General features: G+C 37.6%; 1 protein-coding gene across 1 annotated transcript in view; it reads right to left on the reverse strand.

Annotated features, from left to right (window-relative positions):
* Positions 1-11,072: 11,072 nt before the first annotated feature.
* LOC122085006 (2-alkenal reductase (NADP(+)-dependent)-like) overlaps positions 11,073-11,281 on the reverse strand; it is a 3,397-nt gene continuing 3,188 nt past the window's right edge. Inside the window, exon 6 of the mRNA XM_042653431.1 lies at positions 11,073-11,255. The gene's annotated coding sequence lies outside the window, so the exon portion shown is untranslated. The remainder of the gene's footprint in view (positions 11,256-11,281) is intronic.

Below are 11,281 nucleotides of genomic sequence, written 5' to 3' on the forward strand. Positions count from 1 at the left end.
CAATAGCCCAAAACTACAGAGAGGTATGGGTATCTCTTCCTTTCTAGGTATAAAGATTTCTCACTCAAATAGATAATTTCTCTCTTAATTTGGCTATTTATAGGTAAATCAAGTGGAAGATGAACTCAGATCCTCTCCCCTGTAGGAAACACCCTTTTCAATCTCACACCATCCATGGGTGTGGGACCCACACCCCAAAGGAGCAAGATGGAGTTGGATGGTTACCCTCAGGGTAGGATCCTGACTTAGAGATCTGATATGAAGTCACCCCAACTGTCAGCATGTTAAGGTTCACTTGGGTTTTTTTGTTTTTTAGGAGGCTGCTGTCAGAAAAATCAAGCCACGACCCATACAATGTTTCATTTGAAATTGGCTATCCCATCTTTTGAGTTTTGAGTATTCTCCATAAAATAAGAATACATCATCAATGAGGTCACAATTTTCAACATCTAATGATATTTTAATTTTAAAACTCATATGACTAATCTAACTATTATTATAATATTTATGAAAATTGTTTAAAAAATTAAATACAATTTAAGATCGTTTAAATAAGGGCCATTTAGAAAAATGGAAAATTCCCTATTTATGATGGATAATATGACTGAAGGCTTTAATATTACACCAAATTTGACACATAAGCCGCCATATATGTGTCAAAAAGGCAACCTTGATATTTTATAAAGAAAAGAAGTTGGAAGTAGATTTGTATACGCAACGCAAACTTTGATATTTTTATTTTTATTTTTTTTCTGACAAGTGAGCGCCCACCTTAATTTGTGATTTAGTGACTAAGTATTATTTTTGAGGTAGAAATAGGCATCATGAGAATCTAATCCTGAACATGCTTGACTTATCAAGAAGGTCTAAACATATGGATTTTGAAGATTTTAAATGGTATCTCCCTCCTAAGATGACACCGCAAGACGTATACGCAGCCTTACCCTGGTAAACAGATTATTTTTTTAGGAGAATCTATTTGTAGCTAAGGTGGGTACTAGGGGTGTCAATTCATGGCCCGACCCGACTAAATCGATCGGGACTGACCGTTTATAGATCGGCCCAGCCCGGACCGTTTATTAAATGTGTCGGGCTTGAGCCCGGCCCGTTTATAAATGGTCGGTCTCGGTTTTGCTACTTGGACCGTTGGGCACCCGACTGAGACCGACCGAATAACGCCCTACCGAGACCGGCCTATTGTGCACCGACTTGGCCAGACCCTTTAATGATTGTAGAATACCTATTTTACCCCTCCCCCCAATTAAAGAATAAAAACTAAAAAGTAAAGACATGTTCACATTTTAAATAATGGTTATATTTGGTATCATTTATTGATTTATTTTCATTTTTTTGGGCTTGCATGAGTGGACCGGAATATAAGTGCACATTTTAAAGAGGGTCCGTTTAAAAACCGGTTAAAACCCGTTTAACATTAAATATGTCTGTAGCCCGATTAAGTCCCGACTAAAGCCCGATTAAAGTAGCCTGATTATAACCCGAAGCCGACCGACCGAATATAAAATGTACCATGCCCTCAATAACTAAGCCCGATTAGTTAAATGGATGGACACGTTGTAGCCTTTGAAAGTCTTCAAGCCCGATTAAGCCCGATCGAAACTGACCGGCCCGACCAGTTGACACCCCTAGTGGGTACAACATAAATTGTAACCTCTCTTTTTATGTCCATCAATAGATAATCATTGTTTTATTTGATTAATTAGCATTTCACTTTTAGTGTATGGTAGGAAAATTTGTTTACAGTTTCCATTGTATACGCATGAAGATAATTTTATTGTCATATACATGAAGAGAGTGGAGTTAACTTGCTGGAGTCACCGGTAATGGCCGGAATAGGCCGGTTTGTACTAGTTTGTTGTTGGACTCTCTCTCTCTCTTTTTCTCTCTCTCTCTCTCTCACACAACCGGCCAATGATAGTCATGGTTGGTACCTCCCCTTCCGACCACTTAGGCATCAAATTCAGAGATATCTAAGCCAAGTCTCAAACTACCTCAAGAACAGCTGTCTATGGACCAATGTCCCAGAACTCAACCTAACTGGGCCTTAATTGTTAGGAATGTAAATGGATAGTCAAAAATCTGAGTTCGATTCGCTTTCGTATTCATTTAGAGATATCCGTATTCGAAAACTCACTATCCAAAAATTATCTGTATCCGTCTGAAAACTAAACTAATGCGTATATGGAAATCCCAATATCCGATAAGATACTATCCGATCTGTTTAAAACTCAATAAGTTATGCATCATGATTACCAATGTGAACCCTTTTCACCATACCACCTTTAACTTCTTCATTCATGTTTTCTATTTTAAATTCCCTTTCAAGTTTTAAGTTTCTCATCACTTCATTGGAATTACGGTCTGTATTTTGACAAGGGTTTAAAATTGCCCCTTTACCTTTTGTTTTTTCGGTTTCTTTGCTCCTGCTTTCTTCCTTTCTTCAATAATGACCACTGCATATGGTGAGTTCCAAATCTTCTGATGCTTTGTCGAAGGCTAAGCATGGGTGATCGAAGACCGCAAAGGTTTTTAGATGGTGAGATTATTGAATCAAACATCTGGTGTTATGAAACATCTTCTCGTAGATGCATAGATTAGATGAAATGGATTGGTGTTACTGATTCTTATTTTTTTCTTCTATTATTGGATGCCTACTCACTTGACTTATTTTGTGTATGTATTTTTGGCGGCAAAGATCATTTGGATTTGCAGGTACAAACGATAAGAGCAATGTGTCAACCGAAAGGGTAAATTTCTTTTCCCCTCTTCCCATGATGCTTTCTAGTACCTTAGTTGTTGTGGGTGGGTAGTAAGTAATTGTATTGATAGAAGAAAAGGTGGTTTACCAGCACTGTAGAGGAAACAATGTAGATCACCCAAATAGAGCTTGCTATAACAGTGGGTATGGTAACCGGAATGTGTATATAGATCTTCAAAACTAAATCTTTTTGCCCTTTTGCAGATAACAATCTTCAAACCCTATGTTTGACCCCTCAAAGTGACGATATCTTAATTTGGATGGTGGAGATTGACCCCTAGTTCTTGCCTAGATTCGAGGGCTCTTAATGAGTAAGCCTTTGCTAAAAAAATCGGACTGAATAATATCTGTAATCCTTTTAAAAATCGAATTCGGATTTCATACCATTCTACATATCTGATCAAATAAACGAACTGAATTTGAAGAGCGGATTAGTAAACGAATTCGAATTCGGATAGTACCTTATTCGAATCTAATCAGTTTACATCCCTAGGTATGGTCGTCTAGCATTATACCAACAAGAGACTAACGACCTTCATTACCCCATCTAGTGAATGTTCATCCCCATTGAGCACATGTTTCATCCAAGATCTATCTCTATCATCCACGTTTTATATGATCCATCACTTGATCATGGGATAACGACATCCATAATCGTTTCCAAACTTAACCAATGCTAACAAACCTAAATATGGTCAAGCTAAGCAATTACCAGACTTGAGGAACTATAATCGGGTTAACTGTTATGATCAGGTTAGCCGTTATGAGATCAGCCACCTTAGCTTGTACATTGATCGATCCACCAACAGCATACGACCCACGTCAGTAAGGAAAGCGACTTGTCGTCCAACAGGTAGAGTCACCGACCACCATATAAAGGAGACTTACTAAAATTTAGGGTAAGAATGGTCCTGCCTGTTTTCCCTTCTCTTAATACTGGAATACTAAGTCAGAGCCTCTTTCCTGGAGTGACCCTCTGGGCTAGTTTTCTTATATGTGGTCTACAGTTCCTGACTGAGCTGGAAATTGTAGTAACACCCGTCTTCGGCATCACCTCCCTTTTCCCTCCCCATCCCCTTACAATTCCCCGCAGCACCTCCTCTATCTGTCATCCATTTCCTGGCTCCACCAACCCATGCTTCCACAGTCCCACTCTCTCCTCTATTTGTTGCCCCCACCGACCTCCTCTGCAACTACCCACTTCAACCGACCGCCATAGTGTTGGACAGAGATTGGCATCTGTTGTTGAAGGCATCGTTGAATGCTCCAAAAGAATGATTTCAATGGGAGAATTTTTCCTATTACTTTCCATTTCAAACTTAGACAAGCTTTGACAATGATATTACGTCCTACCAAATTTGGGAAAATTATCAATATAGATTCCTAGTTGGCTAGAAATTTAATACAACTATGATAACATTATATGGTTGCCATGTTTAGAATGTACTCTCATTGTATCTCATGATTAGGGTTTTCTCACAGTTGTATATATATTGTAACATAATCCATTCGAGAATAATATACAAAAAAATTATACCACATTCTTTCTGTTATCATGGTATCACGAGTATAGGTCATTTTTTATTTGCTCCCACCAGCTTTTGAAATCCTCGCCTCACCTCACCACTGCAAGTTGATGTTGTGCTCCTCTCTTCTACAAATCTAATTTCCTATCTACACTTCACACCCCCCCCCCCCATTCTCTCTCTCTCTCTCTCTCTCTCTCTCTCTCTCTCTCTTGTTAGAATTTAAGTTTCAAACTATGGTCAAATTGGTCTTTTCAAAATGGTCTTTCTGAAATCCAAAGTAGTTTTTTTGAAATTCAGCTTTCCCCCTTAAAAGTGTCTCTTCTACTTTTACTATTTTGTCTTTGGCACTTGTGGAGTTGTGAATGAACTAAAAACAACTCACAAAAGCTTAGTCCTACATTGCTTAGGGATGAAAGAAAACTTAGATATATATATGCATGAATGTTTATTAAGGGTACAAGCCTTTTTGGATGGAAAAAAATCATCTGCAGTTTAAATGACTCTTCACTGATTTAAGGTACCAGATCTGGACCATTGCATTGGTATCAATACACGTGTCACCCCCTGAAGGTGGTATTTCACAGAATTGTACCAGATCGGAATTACAGACGATTTCAACCCCGTAGTATTTCACGGAATTGTACCAAAATTGCAACATTGACAACATTGACACCTCTATTAGACTAATTGCCCTCCATATATAGTTTGAAACTGGTTTAACCTCGTTGGCCTATGAATTTGGTCCTAGCAATGTTGGTGCTATGGTTTTGACATTGTAGTGTACATCATTAATCGGAAGCCTTCTAGGTTGTCAAATCATATAAACCCTTTTCAAATTGTTCATCAGAAACAACCTAACTACTCTTTCCATCGTACGTTTGGGTGTTATTTTTTTCCGTTATCTTCGTCCTTATAATGCCTCATAAAATGGACTTCCATTCCACACCATATGTTTTTTCTTGGTTAGAATGAATCCCACACTGGCTATGGCAGTTTGGATATCACCTCCAATCGCATGTACATTTGTAGACACGTTCATTTTGAAAAATCAGTTTTTCCTTTCTTCATGCCATCTATACTTGGTACACCTACTCCGCGACCCACTCCCCCTACTCCATGGGCCTCCTCTTGGCATTTTTCCATCTTCTCCTTTTCCTCCAACACCTGTGCCCTTACCGTCTCCCACTGCTGCCACATCTAGGCTGCCTACAGTCCTCCTATACCACTAGCCTCCCCCTATCCACATCTGCCTCATCCTCCACCAAACCAGTCTGATATCCCCTCCTCCTTGGACCTATCATCTAAGCTGATCTATATGCCACCACCTCCACCAATTCACCTGCTGCTGTGCCCCCTGCACCTCCTTCCGGCCTTTAGCTAATAAATCTGCCCACTACATCCCAACCAGCCCGCCTCCACAAGATGTAGCTTCGCCCCTCCCCCCTTCCCCCTCCCCCCTCCCCCATGCCGTCTCTGCCTCCCTTACCCTTCCATTTGAACCTATCTACATCACCTATACTAGGGGTGTCAATTTCAAGTCTGTAGGGGTAGGCCCGATCAAGCCCGACACATTTATGATCCGACCTGGACCGGCCTGATTAATAAATGCGTCGGACCTAAGCTCCCGCCCGTTTATAAATAGATAGTACACAGTGCAAGGGGTAAGCCCGATGGGTCTCCTGATCGGCCTGGCCCGTTTACAAGCCCGAATCAGGTCGACACGTTTAGCCCGGCCGTTTATATATGTATTTTGATTTTTTTGGGATAAAATAGGGTATATGTTGATATTTTTATCAATTATTGACTGTAATTAAGTATAATATCATTTCAAAATTGTATTTAATTTAATAAAATAAATTAAAGTATCTATATGTTGATATTTTTATCAATTATTGACTGTAATCAAGTGTAATAACATTTCAAAATTGTATTTAATTTAATAAAATAAATTAAAGTATCTTAAATCTAAGAAAGTAAGGCTCATTTAAGGCTTTATTGTTATATTACCCCGTCTAAGGTCCGAATAGGAGAAGCCCGATTAAAGCTTAGAACCCAATCGAGCCCGACATGACACCAACCGAGATCGACTCATTCCTTAAATACATAGGTCATGGTCCAAGGACATAGGCCTGCCAGGCCCGGCTAAGCCTGACCGAGACCGGCCTGGCCCTACCAATTGACACCCCTGACCTAGACCAACAAAATCCCCAAGTGGCGTATTGCGATGGCAGAATAATTTAAATACAGGATGGGACTTGGTCACTTGTCCTATGCTCAACTTAGAAGAATCTTGTCAGTTGTAAGTGGGTGTATAGAATCAAACGGAAGGTTGATGGTATGCTTGAGTGCTACAAAAGCACATCTCATCGTCAAGGGGTTTCATCAATAGGAAATCTTAGATTATACCAACATGCATATTTAGTCCTATTGTTAAACCTACTACCGTATAATCTATTTTGTTATGTTGCTTCATCAACTGGAAAAAGAGTTCTCTATTAAAAACTTCGACCCACAATTTTGTTTTCTTAGGATTGAAGCCCTTCCGCACTTAAAGGGCCTTTTCTATCTTAGGGCCCGATTGACAACACTCTTAATTCTTGATTCCATTGATTTTTGTTTCATGGAAAAAAATTGGGAGTAAAATTTTGCTTGGTAACATCGGTTTGATTTCATGTTCCTAGGAATCAGACTGGCCCCAATTGCCCCCTAAAATCAGGAATTGCAGAGGATAAAAAATCTGCTTTCACCGCTCCGAAACAAAACTCGTGAAGCAAATCACTTACGAAATAAACAGTCCCCAATTTTTATTTTTTTTTTGGCAAACTCACTCAATACCTCTTAAAAACCTTTTTTTCTCAATTTCCTCCTATTATGGAAACCTCCTCAATGTAAACGTCTTCCTTTTCTCAAATTTCCCATGGAGTCCCCCACAAGGAAAATGTCTTCCTCAACTAAAATTCCTCTCAAGGATACCTCCACAGGGAAGACTTCTCCCTTATCTCATATTTCTCCCGAAGCGACCAACACAAGGAAGTCTTCTTCCTCTAAATTTTCTCTATATATAGGAGACCTTCATAAGATGTCATCCTCTCAATTTTCTCTAAGATTTCAGAAGCTTCAGCAATTGTGGAATCTGTGTGTGTGTGTGTGTGTGTGTGTGTTTGTTTGTTTGTTTGTTTTCCCCTTGCTGATCTATAAAATGTTTGGGATTTAATATACTCATCATTGCATTGTTCAGTACAAAACTTTGGCTTTCAGTGGTTAGAGGATTATAATGTCCGATCAATATGGATTCCCTTCAAGGCAATGTGTAGTGGGTAGTGGAAGCATATTTGCTTTACGTTTTAGAGAATTCCTTCTCTTCATTGCCTATCTGCACTAATAATAAGCAGAACATAATGAAGTATTGCATCAACAAATAAGAGAAATAAGAGTTCCCATAGACGCTTGACTTGAGAGCAAGGAAATAAATAAATAAAAAAAGAGAATTTGCAGCTCACTTGAAGCAAACACCCTCATCAGAATAATTGAACTTTATTGAATGGGTTTGTAAATCAATCTACCCTCCTGCATAACTGCTATGTTTCTTCTTCGTCTTTTCATAGAAAAAATCCCTTCCTCTAACCTGGCCGAGGACTTCTTGTGTTTTTGCATCATACCCAGTTTTTGCACCATCCTTTGCCCAAATCCCTTCCTCTACCCTGAAGCTTCACTTTTGTCTATTGTTTGCTCTGTTTTTTATTCAAAACCAAATTAAACTTTATTGGTTTTAGATCATGACCAAATGTTATTTCTCATACAATATTTTTTTAATTGTTTGTGCAAGTGTAATGATTGAACTTTATTGGTTTTAGATCATGACCAAATGTTATTTCTCATACAATATTTTTTTAATTGTTTGTGCAAGTGTAATGATTGAATGTGTTCTATTATGTGGATATTAAAATTTAGATAAAACATCAACTACTTCAATCAATGAAGCATAGTCGGCAAAGTGGACAAAAACTGAAGTAGATGCCTATGAATTTGTAATGGTTTTTGTACTTTTTTGTATAGATTTTTTTACAAAAAAGATTTGATGTTCCAAACATGAAATGGCAACTTTGTAATTATTAGGTTATAGACAGAAGTGATTTTTTTAATTTCATCACCTATCTCTGATTCTGATATGAGTCAATTTTAAAAGTACTTCATTGATGGTTTACCATTTGGTGATCTTGATCTCAGAAATCACAAAATCACAAAATCACAAAATCACAAAATCACAAAATCACAAAAAATCACTTTCAAGCAGAATCAATGAATTGAGAACACAAACAACCACTGCCTAGCACAGTTGGTGAGCTGTGGTGTGCAAAAAAAACCCATGCTCACTAAGAGGTCTCAAGTTCAAGCCTCCTGGTTGTTACCTACTTCCCTCCCTACCTATCAAAAAAAAAAAAAAAAAAAAGAATTGAGAACAAAAGTGTTATCAATCAGGCCCTTAATCTCGCTATATTGATGATTTGCTCAAGAGAGTCGATATGGTTGATTGTAAGCCTGGCAAAACTCCCATGCCTACCACCCTGAAGCCATCTGTTACAATGATTGCCTTGATGCTTGATCCGACTTGTTATCTATTACAAGCATGGTTTAAAGCATCTCCGATACCGATACGATACCCTCCGATACGTATCTTAAATTTAGCCAATCGATACGATACACACCGATACAATACTTGAAATTTTTAAAATCCTTTCGTATCAATATATATCCTATGATACATATCGATATGCACCAATACACTATCGATACGTACTGATACTCTATGAAAAATATAAAATCAAGGTGAAATATACGTTTTGGTATGTATCAGTACGTATCGGTGAGTATTTGTATGTATCGATTGATACATATCGATGAGTATCAGTACATATCAGTGAATATCGGTATGTATCGATCAGTACATATCGGTGAGTATCGGTATGTACCGATACAGTGCTACGGTCATATAATGGCCAAGATGGGTATTTTTTAAAAAAACATGATTTTTTGAGGTGTTTTTGTTCCAAAGTTGTTGCCAGCCGTATTTCTCTCTAACTAAAGTGGAAATCAAGGTTTTGAACATGGATTTTACATTTATGGGACAACTACAAACCTTGAATTCTTAGTGCGATACCCTCAATTTAGTGTTTATGCATAGTACATGTTATTATTAGTTTTTTTTAATAAATTTTTAATGTAAAAGTGTTTAAAAAGGTGTTTTATATCCATTTATGTATATATCTTTAGCGTATCTCTGGTACGATACGATACCCTCCGATACGTATCTTAATTTTGGTCGATCGATACGATGACCGATACCGATACTTTAATCCTTGATTACAAGGGTTGCCTTGATTGTAAGCTTGTCACAAATTTTAGTTTTGCTGTGAATAAAGCCTATCAATATATGCATTCTCCCACGGAGAACAATTGGACATTGGTGAAGTGCATCCTGCAGTACCTCAAGGCCACACAATGGTATGGTCTTCTCTAAGAACGTTCTTGATCAGTTGGTCTTTAAGCCTTAAATGATGTGGATTGGGCTGGCAGTGTGGAGGATTGCTACTCCATTGACGAGTACCCCAATTTCCTTGGTCTGAATCTGATTTCTGAACCTCTTACAAACAAAAATTCGTTGCTTGGTCCTCCATTATGTCTGAATATAAAGCTCTAGCAAATGCCTCGGATGAATTAATCTGGCTCAGAGTCCTTTTCTATGAGCTTGGGCTTCCTCTTAGTGGCACTCCTGTTTACCTGTCTGTCAATCCTGAACTTCACACGCACACAAAGCTCGTGGAGATTGATTTTCATTTTGTGTGTGAACGAGATGCCAAACATCAGCTCACTATCCAATTTATTTCTACCACAGATCAACCAGTGCAGATCCTCATAAAAGCACTTCCTACAACATTTTTTTTCAGTTCATGCGCAACAAACTAAAGATTTGAAACTTTGATTCTACACCGTTAGGGGGGTGTAGCAACTCATATTGTGTCCTACCCAATTTGGGAAACTCAATATGACATGAACTGTGTGATATTGTACGCTACTAATCTTATTGTACTTTAAAAGCATCCTTCGATCACTTTGCCAATTCTAGTTTATTGAAACTTTACATGTGAACACCTTAGTTTTTATCTTCCACAAAATTAATTTGAGCCCAATCTGACTTGCTACATGTCAAGTAATGGGTCAACCAAACAAGCCTTTGTTAGTTAGTGTGAGCAAGAAAATAATTCCTAAGTTAGAAAGGTAATATGCTGGCCAAAATGGTCAAAGATGCCAGAAAACATTCAGACACCACTAGTGTAGGAAATCTTTTCCTAGTATGACCACGAGCTACAACAAATTTATTTATTTATTTATTTTTATTTTATTTTTTTAATTATTATGGAGAAGGGTTGTTAAATTTCTGTTACAATAAACTTGCATTATTTAAATTTGACCATGTCTCTTATTTCTTCGTTACAATCTTATATGGCAATTCATAAAATATGTAGGGATTCATGGGTTTCCAAAGGAGACTCAAGAAAACTGAAGAAAGGAAACCCCTTATTTAATGTATAGTATCCTTAAATTTGTTTACATTGTATTACTAAATCTAAATCCAAAATCTGCAAGAGAATGAGAAAATGAAACCATCTTAAATTTGTTTACATTGTATTACTAAATCTAAATCCAAAATCTGCAAGAGAATGAGAAAATGAAACCACATTCCTTTGCACAAGAACACAATTAAGGAATGGAAAATAAATTTAAAAAACTCTAGAATATTTATATATAAAATAAGGACAAAATATGTTTAACTTAACACAATTTTCTTTCAAGGACTCAGAATCATCAATGACCACCGTTGGATCCTAGTAGAAAAAATACAACCCTAGCCATATACTGGTGCTGCTAAAATTTCTTTCTTCTTTATTTATAATCATACACTCGAAGTATTCATCCC

This window comes from Macadamia integrifolia, chromosome 7 (genome assembly GCF_013358625.1).
Source record: "Macadamia integrifolia cultivar HAES 741 chromosome 7, SCU_Mint_v3, whole genome shotgun sequence".
NCBI classification, from domain to species: domain Eukaryota; kingdom Viridiplantae; phylum Streptophyta; class Magnoliopsida; order Proteales; family Proteaceae; genus Macadamia; species Macadamia integrifolia.